Raw genomic sequence first — 16,632 nt, forward strand, 5'->3', positions numbered from 1 at the left:
ACAGTACTGTACCTTGCTGGAAACTGTGGACAACACAATGCTGGATTGGTTACAGCTTTGACCTGATTTAATAGGACTTTTCTTATGCCTGAGTGTTGGGAAAAATAATCAAATTCCTCTTAGCAAAATTTGATTTCATATATGGTGCCCTTCAGAAACACTTCGACTACTTCTTCTCCCTTCTTTCCTGCAGAATGTTTCAAAATGACTTTCTTGCTTTCTTTTGAGACTGATATAAGAGCAGAACTTTTGTCACAGTATTACTTCCTTGTCAAAATGCTGAAAGCAACTGATCATCAGTGTCTAACTGAAGTTTTGAATGAGAAAAATCACAACAGATCTACATATTTTCCCCTGTGAGAATTTGATCTTGCTCTTCTGTGACAGGTGGGGTTGCAATAATGATGACTGACACAATTAAATATCTTATTCTAGAATAATCCTTCCTTAATTGGAGGTCCTATTGAATTCAAAGAGATAACTTCTAGCAAAGGGATTGAAGATCATAACCAATGACAGCTTCAGCTCCAGGCAATTTCTCTGGCTACTTTTTCAAAATGAGAAATAACATAAATGATTTTCCATTTGAGGAAATGCTTTGTAGTTTGACTTGGCTCTTTCAAAAGAACTAGTCCTTTGTTTGTGGATATGGTAAAGTGGGCTAAAGGGTCTTAAAAATATGGAGTTTGCTGAAGTTGACACATATAAGCAAAGATTAGTTTTCTTATGTTTTTCATTATTCATTTCCATTATAGATCCTAGCAGAGGAGGGTCTGTCAATAGGTTGAATGGATAGGTGCTTCAGGTGACAGAGTGTTCAGGAGTATCACGTTTACTACTCTCCCACTATTTCTGACAGGGCCCTTGATGCTCTGGAGAACTGTTGTAACTGCTCCTGGTTCTTCTAAGCCAAACACTTTGAGAGAGCGAGCGAGCGAGCGAGCGAGAGAGAGAGAGAGAGAGAGAGAGAGAGAGAGGAAATATCATGCTGTAGCAGCACCATGGGAAATTTCTTATACTGTACACAGAATTTTTTTCTAATCAGTTTCACTAAAGAATGCTCTTAGGACATTCAAGACAAGGCAATGATAAAGCATCTGGATCTATATGATACAGTCAAAAGCCAAGCAGCTCTATTATCTTTTTCCTTCTTCTTGTCTACAGGTGTCTACAGCCACCATCACACATCACAACCATTAAGGTGTTATCTTCCTTGGAGAGATGGCTCATTCCTGCTCTTCCTACCACAGCTGTGTTCTGTCACCTCCTCCACTTTCTCCTTTTCCTTGCCCTACATCTGTTTCTTGAGTGTGTTGTGCAGCCATTGCTGCTGTGCCACATCCTCTCCTGACATTCCTCTGGAGAAATATTGAATACACCTTTGAAGCAAACAACTGGAGACAAGCTAGGGCCATCCTGCACATTTATCAAGAGTCCAGTTTATGGCCTAGAGAGGAGAGGCACCCCTAGCTCCCGCCATGCTAGGCATCTTCTTCCTTCATGCCCTTGCACAGCACTGAGGTTCTGGGAGAAGTGCTGTCACCTGTCTAAGCTTAGGTGGCTGGCAGTGCTTGGAGGAGGAGTCACCTTCCAGACTGGCAGGGGATTTAAAATCTGTGGTCCTCTCTGGCAGTCACCCATATGGATGTCTCCCATCCACTCAACCCTCTTTGATATTGTGTTATGAGCTAGCTTATGAATTAGATTGCTTATTTATTGTTTATTTTTAGTTGCATGTCTTTATATGATTGCCACCACTAGTGATTTGATGCATAGAAGCAAGTTTGTAAATGCCAGTTGATGAGAAAAATGGGTGAACTAATGAGAGGAACTTGAAGCTATCCTGCTCTGCGAATCCCTGAACTTCTACTGCATAGCTAGAGGAAATTAACAAATAATTCAAAACTTTGCAACCATCTTTATCCAAGAAAACTATTAATTGTATCACTTTTCCTCAAGTGAAAGATGCTACAGCAGCAGCAGATACTTTGCTTCATGTTTCAAGAATCAAGGGATCTTGAGCCACTCTTGGATTTTGTTCTTCAAAGTGAAGTCTGGAAAAGTAAATTGAAAGGAAAGAATAAGGTTGTTATAATCTTAATGGAACAATATAATGCAAATCACATATAAGGAAAAGAAACATAAATGATCCTTTATATCTTTGGAATACAAATCACCTTTTAATTTCTGGTGCATTAACAGATATGAACAAAATAGTGGATTCCAACACAATCCTGGAATCAGACCTCCATACAATTCATACTTGGAGATTATTCTTTTTGTTTCCTGTTCCTCAGCCTCAAATGCATCCAATCAACTTTATCCTGATGGCACCTGTAATGCTTAAGGATTTCCAGACTCCCTCATGGTAAAGTGTTCACACCGGATACTTCAGTGAACTTAATCATGCTAATTGGTTTCACCTGAAAAAAAATAATGCTGAGCAGTTTCTAAAAGTAGCATTTCAACAGGACATTCTCCTCTAAGATATTCTTCTACATAAAACAGGTTACAAGATTTCCTTGTAGAACAGAATCAGTTCTTGTGTATAATGCCTGCAAGTCATTATTATTTTTGATTCTTCTTAAACAGAGACCAGTAGATACATATTCAGACATCCCAGAATGCTGCTTTGTTATGTTCAGAATATTTTGGATCACACAAATTTTTTTCTGATGTTTCATCTGAGAAAGATCCCTAAATCCATCGCAAACATTGCTTTGGATAAAATAAGATAGCATCTCTATATCTAACCTCTATGGATCTGGAAAAAACAAAACAAAAAACTTTTGTTATTTTTGAGAAAAAGAAAAGGCTGTCTCAATAACTTCAGTGGAGGGGGGAAGGACACCCTATGCCCACTTAAGTCAAGGTACCAATTACCAAAGTCAGCAAAGTCACTTTGACACATGAAACATAAAAAGCCTTAATAATATCACCCCCTCTCTCTAAATATCTAAAATAACAGCAAATGAAATAACAAACAACTTACTGCTCTTTCCTGATATCTAAAAGCTGTTGTCAGAGGAGGCAGCTGCTATACTCTGCTTAATGGTGCAGTTGGCCCTGAAGTTAATGTAAGTATTAGGAAATCAGACTGCAGTATATTTGTGCTGAAGCACAACATGCTGAATTTATTTTAAGCAAATTGAATTTTCAGTGAGAAAACTACTCTACTACTTTACTGTGTGAGTGGGTGACTATTATAATAAATCATGTAGTAATTAAAATAGGAAATGTAAACCAGAACTACCAAACAATCAGGATGCAACTTGGGATATTTCCACTGAAATCCAGATAAATCACCTGAACAACGAAGTTTAGTAAGGTCTTGTTTAACAATTGCTCATGCATGACAAAGAGTTCAGTACGTATTGCATTATCTGTCTGTCTGTCTGTCTGTTTATTTATTTATATTTACACTCCCACCTATTTAGATTAATTATTTTGATATATAAATTATTGATTAATTATTTTGAAGTTTTAGCTTAAAAATAGTTGAAATATTTGCACTAGAGAGAAAGTTTCCACAGAATGCTTCTTGTTTAATGGGTTTGCCATTTTCCTTCCTCATCTGTCTAAAAGCAGAATACAATTTAATACAAGGGTGAAAAGAAAATGGATCAATTTTGTGGAAAAAATAAATAAATGATTGCTTTTGTTCAATCAATGTTTTCACACAGCCTTGATGTTTTAAAACCCATTTAGTATTGGCTGAAAATAATGTTAAAGATGTTGGGTTAACAGGCACACACAAGAGGAGCAAAGTAACTAGTAAGGTACTTCTAATTGCCCTATTTTGTATTAGCAAGCCTGTGTTAAACAGAAAGGTGGGAACTTTACTGGAAGACTTATACTCCAAAATCCTTTTCTTCCTAGCTCTGGTGAGAACTCGTTATTTCCCTTCCCCCCCCCCTTAGTAGGTAAAAGTCCCATCAAAATTTCCAACATACCCTTAATATTATTTTCCTTAAAAGAAAAAAAATGAATCAAAACTTGTATGTAGGGTGTAATAATTCTGTCAAGTCAATTCCACTTTACTAAAATCCCTTTCAGGGTTTTCTAGAATTAACATAAGTGGTTTACTGTTTCCTTCTTCTAGAAACACCCTGGGACTGTGCAGCTTGCCCAGGGCCACACAGGCTGACTCTTCTTCTGGGAGACACAGTAAGGAATCCAACTCCCAACCTCTTGCTCCACAGTCAGATACCAAAACCACTGTATTATCCTGCCAGCTTTCTGTAACTGTATATACATGCACATACTGTACATGCACATACAAACACATCTATGTATATTTTATTATGTTTAGATTTGATCTCTGGTGTTGCCTGTTACTGAAAATTGCTGCTACAGGATTTGTGCTCTGTACAGGACCAGACATCTCTAATGCAAATGTCATGAATAGAATAGAATAGAATTTATTCATTACCGTCAGATGACCAGCCCACAAAACATATCAATGGCTAAAACATACAAAATGCAGTTTAAAAAAATATACAAACACTTCACAAAACATACCATGTGACCAAAATACACAAAATGGTGTTCAAAAGTGTATAGCCAATCCATAAAACACACTACATGGTCAAATGACATGAATATCTTCTCTCTATTCAACAACCATAACCTTGGAGTTCTTTTAGTTGAGTTTATAGACACCTGTTATGGGGTTCTGTGGACATTTGTAGGCTTTAGGAAATCAGCAGAAGCACTTCAGGCCCTTCATTTCATTAATGGAAACCTTGTCAATTTTTAAGCATATTGCACAGCAATGCTCCATTATTTCTTTTAAATGCAATTCAGACAGAAATCCAGCAGATCCTGTTTTGATTTCTTCTGTTTTTTCCCCTATGAAAAATGTTCTAATGTGCACTGTCTGAAACCACTTTAAAGAAGTGATGTTTTTTTCTTGTCCTCCCTCTAAAAGGTAAAGCTATAGGTTCCCCTTGACAATTTTTTTCCAGTCGTGTTTGACTCTAGGGGGCGGTGCTCATCCCTGTTTCCAAGCCATAGAGACAGTGTTTGTCTGAAGACAATCTTCTGTGGTCACATGGCCAGTGTGACTTAGATACTGAAGGCTGTTACCTTCCCACCGAGGTGGTCCCTATTTATCTGCTTGCATTTTGCATGATTTCGAACTGCTAGATTGGCGGGAGCTGGGACAAGCGACGGGCGCTCACTCCGTTGCGTGGATTCAGTCTTACAGCTGAAGATCTACAAAGAGGCTTCTGTGGTTTAACCCGCAGCACCACCACGTCCCCTTGCGCCACCACGTCCCCTTGTCCTCCCTCTACCCAGTGTTCAATAAGCATTATTGTCAAATAGTTTGTACCAGGAATGTATGTATATATTGATTTGTAAGTGTTCCTTCCTTTTTCCAGTACTGTGCATATATAATCCTCACGGATGTTAAAATATGCAATATTAAATATACATTTTGTTTATCAACACTTTCTGGTATTATACCTAACAGAAAGAGCTCTGGCCTAAAGTCTACATGCTTTTTAATTATTTTAACAAGCCATGTATGTATTTTGTTCCAAAATTTTTTTGCTTTATCACAAGTCCACCAAAGGTGATAATAGGTTCCAGGTTTTTTTTATGACATTTCCAACATTTACTTGACCTATTAGAATACATCTTAGACAATCTGTCAGAAGATAAATGCCATCTATAAAACATTTTATATAAATTCTCTTTATAGGATGTTGCCATTGTCATCTTATAGTTTCTAGACCACAGCTCTTGCCATTTTTCAAAGTCAATATTGTATCCAAAATTTTGTGCCCATTGAACCATCGTTTCTTTGACCTGTTCATCCTCCATTTTCCAGTTTAGACGGAATTTATATATTTTCGTAATTAGTTTATCATCTGATGCTAACATTACTTGGTCAAAACTTGTCTGTTCTTTATAAAAATCATACATGTTGAATCCCTTTCATATCTAGATTGCATTTCATTACGGGCCACCACAATGTGTCTAATCCCTGGTCTATAAGATCTTGTTTTGGCTTTAATCTCCTATCTATGTCTAAGATATAAGTCAGAATTTTTTCAAAATTCAAAAGGTTGGGATCGACAAATGCTTCTATGGGTGAAACCCATCCTGGTATTTTTATGTACATTTTCATTTTTATTTTTTCCCATATTATATACAAGGAGTTTCTAATATAGTGTTTTTGAAAATACCTATGAGTTTTAGCTTTGTGATACCATAAAAAGGCATGCCAACCCAACTGTAAATCATGCCCCTCTAAATACAAAAGTCTTTTCTTTTTCAGGGTAATCCATTCTTTCAGCCAGGTTAGAACAGATGATTGGTAATATAAGGTCCAGTCCAGTAAACCAGATCCTCCATTTTCCTTGGATTCTTGAAGCATTTTTAATTCAATTCTGGCTTTCTTCCCTTGCCAAATATATTTTAATATCACTTTATTTAGATTGTCAAAGTAATTTTTTTCTCTATTTTCACTGGCACTGTTTGAAACAAAAAAGGTAGCTTTGGCAAAATGTTCATTTTGATTGTTGCAATTCTTCCTAATAGTGATAGTTGTAGGTTTTTCCATTTTTCTAGGTCTATTAGTATTTGGTTAAGTAGCTTCATATAATTATCTTCTTTTATAATTACACATCTGGCAATTAAGTATATTCCAAGGTACTTGACTTTTTTAACTATTTGTAAATCTGACATCTTTGAGAGTTGATTTTTTTTGCTTGGCAGTTAAGTTTTTCACTATCACTTCAGTTTTTTTCTTTATTTATCTTCAATCCAGCTACTTTTCCAAATTCATCGATTTTCTCCAGTAATCTTGATGTTGTCTCCAGTGGGTCTTCCAATATAAACACCAAATCGTCTGGAAATGCTTGTAGTTTATAGCTCTCATCTTATATTTTGGTACCTTTAATCTCTGGGTCATTCCTCAAATTCCTATTTAATACTTCCAGAGTTAATATAAATAGCAATGGAGAGAGCGGACATCCTTGTCTTGTGCCTTTTTTAATATTAATATTATCCGTCAGTTCACCATTTACAATTACATTAGCTATTTGTTCATTATAGATTGTCTCAATTACATTTATAATTTTTTTGCCAAAATCCATAGCTTTTCTTTGCTGTATCACAAATTGCCAATTCATGTTATCAAAGGCTTTTTGGGCATCCAAAAAGATTAATGCTATTTGCTTCTCTGAATGTACCTCATAATATTCTAGTATGTCCAAGATTATCCTTAGGTTGTACCTTAGTTGTCTTTTTGGCAAAAATCCATTTTGGTCTGAATGGATGAACTCCATTAAAAACTTTTTCGATCTTTCCGCTATAATTACTGCAAAGATTTTATAGTCCACATTCAACAGTGATATTGGTCTAACATTTTTTATATGTATGGAGTCCGCATCTTCTTTTGGTGTTAAAGTGATATATGCCTCTAACCATGTCTTCGGTATTTTAGCTTCTAGTAGTACTTCATTGTAGACCTCTTTTATTGGTACGCTTATTATATCTTGGAAGGATTTATAAAATTCCACTGGTAGTCTGTCTGGTCCTGGAGTCTTAACTTTTTTTAATTGCTTCTGTTACTTCCATCATTGTTATTTTCTCATTTAGGAGAGTTTTAATGTTTTCTGGTACTCTAGGGAGTTTTGCTTTTTTGATATATTGTATTATCTTTTCAAGAGAAATTTCTTGGATATCATAAAGATTAGCATAATATTCTTTACTTATTTTTTTTATTTGCTCTTTTTGATATTGGAGGTCTCTGTTTTGATCTTGTAGCTTCGTTATCAGTCTTTTTTCTTTTTCTTTTTTCAACCTATAGGATAGCCGTCTTCCAGGTATATTGGCGTTCTCGAAGAAATTTTGTTTAGCTCTTTTAACTTGTTGAGCTAATTCTTCTGATTCTATTAAGTTTAATTTATGTTTCACTATCTCCATCTGATTTTTAAGAGTTTTTTTCTGCGGTTCTTTTTGTAGCTCTAGCTCCAGTTTTTTAAGTTCTTCTTTTAGTTTTGTAAGTTGTTGGTTTTTTCTTTTATTCCTTTTGGCTATATATGATATGGCCAATCCTCTGAAGTATGCTTTAGCTGTGTCCCAAATTGTTTACAGGGATGTTTCCTCTTTTTTATTCTCTTTGAAGAAGAGTTCCATTTCTTTTTTAGTTCTTTCCACAAATTCTTTATCCTTCAATACCTCCTGGTTTAAAGTCCATCTTATCTTTTCTTTTCTCTCTCCTTTCCACTGCATTTTCATTGGGTTATGGTCTGCCCAAATATTGGTTACTATTTCTACTTCCTGTAGTTCAGTTTTTAATTCTGAGGATAGCCAGATCATATCTATTCTCGACCAGGATTTATGTCTATTTGAATAGAAAGTAATTTGAGAGCTTTTAGTATTTGTTTCTCTCCTTACATCTTGTAATCCTAGTTCTTCTGCCATCTGAAAGAAAACATTTGGCAGTCTTCTCCTTCTCTTTTTCCCTTTTTAACCATTTTTGTAATCAAGTCTCTCATCTACAGTTGCATTAAAATCACCTAATATGCAAATATTTTGGTATTCTTTTTCCAAAGTTGTTGTATATAGCTTACGATAGAATTTTTCTTTACTATTAGGTGCATATATTGCTATCATCAAGACCTTTTTTTGATTTATTGTTATTTCTACCATTAAGATTCTCCCTTCTTCATCAGAATAGACATGTTTAGAGTTTAACTTTTCTTTCACATATAAAGCTACTCCTCTTTTCTTTTGTTGCGCGACTGAGTAGTAGAGTTTCCCAATCTTTGGGTAAATCAGATATTTGTAATGCTGCTGTTTAATGTGTGTTTCTTGAAGACATAGTATATCTGCTTTAGTTTTTTGTAGTTTTGAAAAAAACATGATTTCTTTTTCTTGATGCATTCAAACCATTAATATTCACTGAGAAGATCCCAATTTCATTCTCCATCTTGTTTACTTGTATTTAGGTTTTATTGCCCTAGTATTCCTTTATTTCTCTTTGTGTTTTATTCAAATCTTGTTCAGTATCCTTTTTCTGACTCTCTTCTTCACTAAGCTCACTCTCCTCTTCTGGTGTTTTCTCTCTGTTTTCTACTTTTTTCTTCATTTATATCTTGTCCCTGTGCTTCTTCTTCGAAGAAGGTTATATGTCTTTCAAGGAATTCTCTTGCTTTTTGGATGGAGTCAAGTCTGTGTCTTCTTGAGTTCCAATTGACCAGGATCCCTTCAGGTACCAGCCATCTGAAATGCACTCCTTTTCTAATCAGTTTAGTGGTCAAAAATTGATATTGTTTCCTCCCCTCTCTTATTCTCCAAGGTATCTGTTTCAATACCACAATTTCCTTTTCTCGGTATTGTATTGGTTCTTCACTGGCCCTTCACAGTATTTAATCTCTTGTTGATCTTTTCACAAACTTTACATGTACTTCACAACAGCTTAGTTGTCACACCAGAAATGCACCACCGAATTGGCCCATTCTTCTGACCACAACCCAACTGCACCTAGGATGGGAATTAATTCCAGGAAAGTTAGGTTTCAGGTGAGACCAGATCTGAGCCAGGCCTCTGGCCACTCACTGGCACACCACCTACCCTTAAAATAAATACCATAACCCCGAGAGCCTGCTATGTCAGTCTGAACTTGGAAGTCTGTACCCAGACAGACATCTGTCCTCCAAAAAGAAACTCAATTGAAACCCTCCAAAAATGTATTCCAAACCAGTAAGTTCTGACACATGCCTGCAGTTACCTTGGTTCTGTGGAGAAGTCGACTGAGCTCCCTCATGGCCTTACATAGCCTAAGTAGGAATGCCAGGCCAGGCACCACCATCCTGCATGCAAAATTAAAGTGCAGAACTATTTCTTGCAGTTCTTTAAGGGGAATCTTTCTTGTAACTCTCATAGTTTGCTGGCAGCAAGGTGACAGGCTTGCACCTATGTATCCAACTCTATACCTAAAAAGGTCAAGGAGGATGAGGGTCCCTCCATTTTCTCCTCTGCCAGTGGTAAGCCCAATTTCTGAGCCATGGTTTGAAAGGCTTCTAAAAGCAACTGGCACCTTCCAGACCCTCTTTCCCCACATATCAAAAAAAACCATCTAAATTATGGGCCGTGTTCGTAAGTCCCACCCTGCATCTAAGGTTCCACTCCAAAAGGGATCTGAAACACTCAAATGCCTCACAGGAGATAGAGCAGCCCATGGGGAGGGCCCTATCTATATAATATGCACCCTGAAAGAAAAACCCTAGCAGATCACAGTCATCAGAATACACTGGTAAAAGACAAAATGCACATTTCACCATCTCAGCTCCAAAACCACACCCAGACCATATGCACAGTGGCATCAAACAAGGTGTATTGCACAGTGCACAACTCTGAAGGTTAACTGAATCGTCCTCAGGAAACAAAAGGTTGTGGATCAGCCTAAATTCCCCTTGCTCTTTCTTAGGAACTACCCCTAGGGGGACACCCTAAGGTGAGGAACAGGAAGTTGCAAAAAGGGGCCAAGAGCTAGCCCATCACATACCTCCTTGTCAATTTTTATTTAAACTACATGCTCCATGCCCTTTACTGGTTCAAGACTGTTAACTAGTTGTGGTAGCATAGCCTTGGGCTAGCATGGGCCAAGTGCACACTCCCAGTACATTGCAGTGCATCATAGGGACCCCAGGGAGCTTTGGGTTTCAGTCACAAGGTATGCCAGTTCAGGGAATGGCTACAGGGAGCTGGAATGCCCCATATCCACCAGTCAATTTCCTGGAATTTCAGGGGGTCATGCCAGGGGTAGGAGTCTGGCCATAGCCATCGTTGCCTCACATGGGCTATAACTACATCTTGTTAAAGGCTTTGCCCAAGCCCCAGGGAGATCTTTCCTTTATTATTATTATTATTATTATTATTATTATTATTATTATTATTATTATTATTATTATTATTATTATTATTATTATTATTATTAGTAGTAGTAGTAGTAGTAGTAGTAGTAGTAGTAGTAGTAGTAGTAGTAGTAGTAGTAGTAGTAGTAGTATCTATTTATTTATTTCTCACTTCTTTTTTTCCTATATACTTTATTTTATTTTATTAAATAAAACAGCTGCGTTATGAGGACAGTTGCCAAGCTTCAAATGAGGTCAATTAGACAAGGAGCACCTGTTAAGTAGGCACTCCTTCCCCCTCCCCTCCTGGATAATCAGGATGTGAATACCATGTCTTGCAGTATTCCAGATGGGGAGGGCAAAGGGGCTTTGCAAGGCAAAGAGCCTTTCTGCAGAGCCCACCATTTTCTTAAGAAATCTGTTCAATCCCCCTTTTAATGATCCCTAGCATGGAATTGGCCTTCTTCACTGCCGCTGTGCACTGATTTGACACTTTTATTGAGCTGTCCACCAGCACACCAAGATCTCTTTCCTGATCCATCATGGATAGCTCAGAACCCATTAGTTGATAACTGAAAGTTTTTAAATTTCTTTGCCCCAATATGCATTACTTCACATTTTTGTATATTGAAGCGCATTTGCCATTATGCCGCTGATTCTCCCAGTTTGGAGAGATCCTTCTGGAGCTCTTCACAATCGCTTCTGGTCTTCACCACCCAGAAAAATTTCATGTAATCTGCAAACTTGGCCACCTCACTGCCTATCCCTGTCTCCAGATCATTTATGTACAGGGTGAAAAGCATTGGTCCCAGGACAGATCCCTGGAGCACACCACTCTTCATCTCTCTCCATTGTGAAAATTGACCATTGGCACCTACAAACTAGGGAGACAGACACAGGCTTAACCACATAGATGTCCCCCAGAGAGCAGGGAGTGATACAGCCCTTGAGGTGGACATGCACATAATCTCCCTGCTCTTGCCCCATAAAAGGGGTCAACCATGGCATGGATCATTCTCTGTGCTTTGAAAATGTCATAGGGGTATGAGACTCCTTTGCCTCCCATCAATGCTAGGATAGTTGCAACCAGTCATAGAATTTATTTCTTATAATATGTAACCACATATCCAAACCCCACTCTCACAGGTGCATACTGTCTAAACAAAAACAACTCATATACTCTGAATGACATTCTGGATGTGCAATCATTCAGCCACCTTACTTATGCACATACTGTCCAATCATGTTTGTTATTTTCCTTTTAGCCACATCCACTCTTGCAAGATTGACAGCCCCATGCCATTGCCTCCTCTCAGGCCAGTCCAACCACACAACAACAGTTTCAGGAAACATGCTTTGATGATTAATTAAGCCATGCTTAGCAGCACTGAGCAGATTGTAGCCCGTCTTTTCTGCCAAGTTATTTTTGCCTAATTGTATGATTATGAAGTCCAGCTGCCAGCACAGTTTGGCTTTTTTCCTTGGCATAGGCATCAAGGCACTCCATCCCATTCCTCTCCAACCAAACCAGTGCACTCATAGTCTGTCCTCTAAACCCAGGTGTGATCCCCATCAAGTGAACTGAGTATACACTCCAGCCCACTTCACAACACTGTGCCCACAGATTCAAACCAATAGCTGCTGAGCAGAAACTGAAGAAAATGTGACATGTGAGCTGTTTCCCCCATTATTAAACAGATCTTATAAGTCCGAGGTTACCACTGCCCTATTGCCATTATGTGTTAGATAGGAACCCATGCTGAGCAGCTACAGCTGCTGCTCCAATCCTGAAAGAGTGTGCTCCAAACTCACAAAGCTACAGATTGCAAGCTGCAAGAGTGGAATGTAGTGAGTGGTTGCCTGTTGGAGTGCCTAAACAAGGGTCCAATTGAATTTTGTTCTCTTCAACTGTGGCATCCCTCATCGAGGGTGCATCCAGACTTGTTATGTATTCCATTTATATTTCGCTATCTAAAACACACACAGAGATACAAAATAAAAAAGATATACCAATGAGAAAAGCAAAGGAAGGAATAGGCAAAAGGCTACAGGTGTCTCATTAACAAGACAGGGTAGGGAGATCACTCAACTTATGCTCAGACTACAATCTCCACAAATATGTTCTCTGTTTTTTCTCTCACACTAAACTAAAAAAAAGAGAGAAAAACTTTGGAAAAAACAATATTAAAGAGCTGTGTGGAATAGTTGAATTTATCACATTAGTCACTCTACGTTATCCCTTTGTGCAAGCTCTGTGACTAGAGACTGGTGATGAGATTTCTTCCTTCAGATTCCATGCTAGAGTTGTCAAGGACTAAACGTGTCTCCTCTCTTGATCACACAGTGGAAAAGCCACTTTATCTGGCTTTTCTCAACTCAGTCCGAAAAACCTCTAGAATCTATAATCTGACCAAGGATGAAGAGTATTTTGATAGAATAGACTTTTGTTTGGACCTGGAATGAATGGAACTACAATTAGTTAACAATACATTTTCTGGCCTGAAGTGAAGAACAAAATAGAAGCCACTTCCTAGACCACATTCAAAAATTTGATTATACTTGCAGTTCACTTTTAGTTTAGTAGTAAGGATGTCCAGAGACAGCAAAAGGGCCAGGACAGATTGCATGGAATACTCATCTCTTTCCTTCACAGAGGTCAGACCTAGAGAGTTTGTGGCTCAGAGGTTACCATTTCAGGCACCCAACATGTTGTATCTGAGGCAATCATTTTGTTGAGGATCGATGATAGGACCAGTCTTGAAAGTAGAACTGTGATACAAAGGCAGATAGTCATATAATATATCTAAGTGCGGACCTGTCTACCACAGCTCCCACCAAACTTCTCCTAGGCCATTTGGAGTCTTTCAAGTGAGCTACCAACAATGAGAAAGCAATTTCAGTTGCAGAATATGTAATGAAATAAACATGGGGAAGGGAAGAAACAGAAGCAGAATATCAAGAGTGTGTGATAGCTAATTTGTTCTCAATTGGGAAAGCAGACAATTTACTTCTCCTGACACAGTATAAAGCAGGCACAAACATAATGTCACATTATGTTAAAAAGAAAGAAAATCAAGGGAGGAATAGGATGCATATTATCAGTTTCGCACTCCAATTTCTTTTTTAGCTGAGCAATCCTATTGCTGTACATTGTACACATAATTAAATGTAATTTTTGGTCTTTATAATTAATAAATTCAAATAAAATACTTGGGATATGAAACTCTCAGTATTTCCATCTTAGACCATGGTCATATCAGCAAAATGCCCTCTTCCCATGGTTATGAGACTTTAATCATATTCCTATCCTGCTTTGAGGTCACATGGTATTTATTCCAAGATGTATGTCCCAATGTGTTACTTCCTTTCAGTAAGTGTCTAGAGCATCTTTTTGAGACTGTTTGAGAGAAGTTAATTGACACATCGACACAAATGTTTCTGATTTTTTTAGAAAGTAAAACCATTTTAAAAGGACATGTACAGTGACAGTAGAAAAAAGTTGCAATAAGATCATTCACACACGCATGGAACAATTTTAAAAAGATCCATGCACAAAAAAGTAGAAGCTTCCTGCTGAGAAATGACCCGCAGCTAGCATGCTTGCTGAGTAAATTATTCATTAATGGCCGTGTGTCATGTGAACACAAATTTAAATTGCAAAATCAAAGGGGGAGATCTGAAAAACATTTCCGTTGGTGTGACCATGAGGAATTGAGAGAGGCAAGATTTGTCTGAGAATTTCCTTTTTCTGAGAAATCTCACAGGATTTCTCAGGGTTTTTTTGTGGCCTATGTTTCCTGGAACAAACACCAATCCACACAGAAAATGGCATCTTTCCTGTCCAACATTCCTTGCAATGGGCATTGGGCTGTGCAGCACTTGCCATTTTCTTGCTCAAAAGAACAAGTGAAAAATTCATGTTGGCACAAGAACAAGAAAAATGAGACCGGGGTGGTGCAGGGAGATGTATTGGAGAAAAGTTCTGCTACGTATGATGAGACTTGGAAAATCACCAAGAGCAAGACATTTTTAAAATACTCTCCCCATCTTTATGAAATACAGTGTCCTTCTACATTGAGAAAACTGATTAATCTTTCAGAAATGTAAATCACTCTGTTCCCCAAAAAAGAAGGCATAGTCTAATCTTATGATAGTCAATAAAAAGGGCTTTCCAGACTTTCAACATGTGTGGAACTCTTTTGACATCAGTGATCCTCAAAATCACTTTATTCTTACTGTGTCTACTATAACATGCACCTTGGTCCCACCACCCTCACAGGGTGCATTTGGTGGATGCACAAGTGAGGGCCTTCTTTGTTGCTGCCCCATACCCTGGAACTCCCAGTTTGGTTCCATCTTTGCAGTTTTTCCACAAAGAGACACAAACCTTTCTCTTCAGGCAGGCTTTCTTTTAGTCACTGGCTGTTTGAGAGGTTTTTTTTTTTTTTTTAAAGGAATTGTTATGCTCTGTTGCTTTTAAATGTGTTTGCAGTATTGATTTTATTTGCCATTTTAATATATTTGTTTAATTCTTTTTAAATATTAGTATGCCTGCTGTTGTTAGCTTTTTTATTATTATTATTATTATTATTATTATTATTATTATTATTATTATTATTATTATTATTATTATTATTATTATTATTATTATTATTATTATTATTATTATTACGATAAAGTCTATCTGTGCTTGTTTAACATCATGTCTCCTGGGTTCTGCTTATAATCATTTGTTAATACAGCTACAATACATATTAAGTCCTTAGCCTATACAGCATGCTTCTAGCCATTGATAAAACAGAACCCAACTTGGAACTTGGAACAGTGTCTTTTTAATGATGTAAGCCACCTTGGGTCCTTTTAAAGGAGAAATGCAAAGTAAAACTATTTTAAATTTAAAAAAAGATTGCTTCTGGCTTGCACTGTCATTCTCTGTTTTGCTTTGTTTCTCTGCTTTGTTTTCATTGACATGTCACTCAACGTTAGGGTTGCAAGGGTAGTTCTACTATCAGGGAGTGTGTGACAATAGACATTGTTGGCAGCTGCTGTGAGCAGCAACAATCCCCTGACTGTTTCTGCATATTGCCACTACTCCTTTCCCTTGAAGGATAATATACTGTATACTTCACTGCTTTCCCACTAAACTGATCTTCTGACCTTCAAATGATTTAATCCCATTACAAGTATTGAATAAAGCATCTGTGGGTGTTCCAGTCAGTTTCCATATGTACAGTGTGGGAGGGAAAGTATTTCATCATTCATATAAGGCAGCAAAATATATTAGGTCAACCGTGGTCAAGGCAAGACTTACTTTTTCTTCTTTCTCCTCACAACAGGCCTGTGACAAAGAGTGACTGGTTAAAAGTCTCCCAGTGACTTTCATGGCTTGGTCACCTGGAACATGGACCCTTATCTTCTAATTTAATAACAGGCCCAAACTAAAAGCACCCAATGATACTTTCACAGCTTGTCGTTGACTTCAACCCTCTTGGCATAATTTACACTGCACAAGCCAAATGATATCATCATCTGGCGATGGGAATATCTAAATTAATTGAAAGCATCTATCTCCCCCTTCCAAGTTCATTCTTTAAATTTTCATTTTGTTATTATTATTATTTATAAAATCCATCCATGTTTATTTAACATTGTGCTACCTGGGTTCAGTTTATAATAATTTATTAATACAACTACAATACATATTAAGCTCTTAATCTATACAACTTCCTTCTAACCATTGATAAAATAAGTTCCATGT

This window comes from Pogona vitticeps, chromosome 3 (assembly GCF_051106095.1).
Source record: "Pogona vitticeps strain Pit_001003342236 chromosome 3, PviZW2.1, whole genome shotgun sequence".
NCBI lineage: Eukaryota > Metazoa > Chordata > Lepidosauria > Squamata > Agamidae > Pogona > Pogona vitticeps.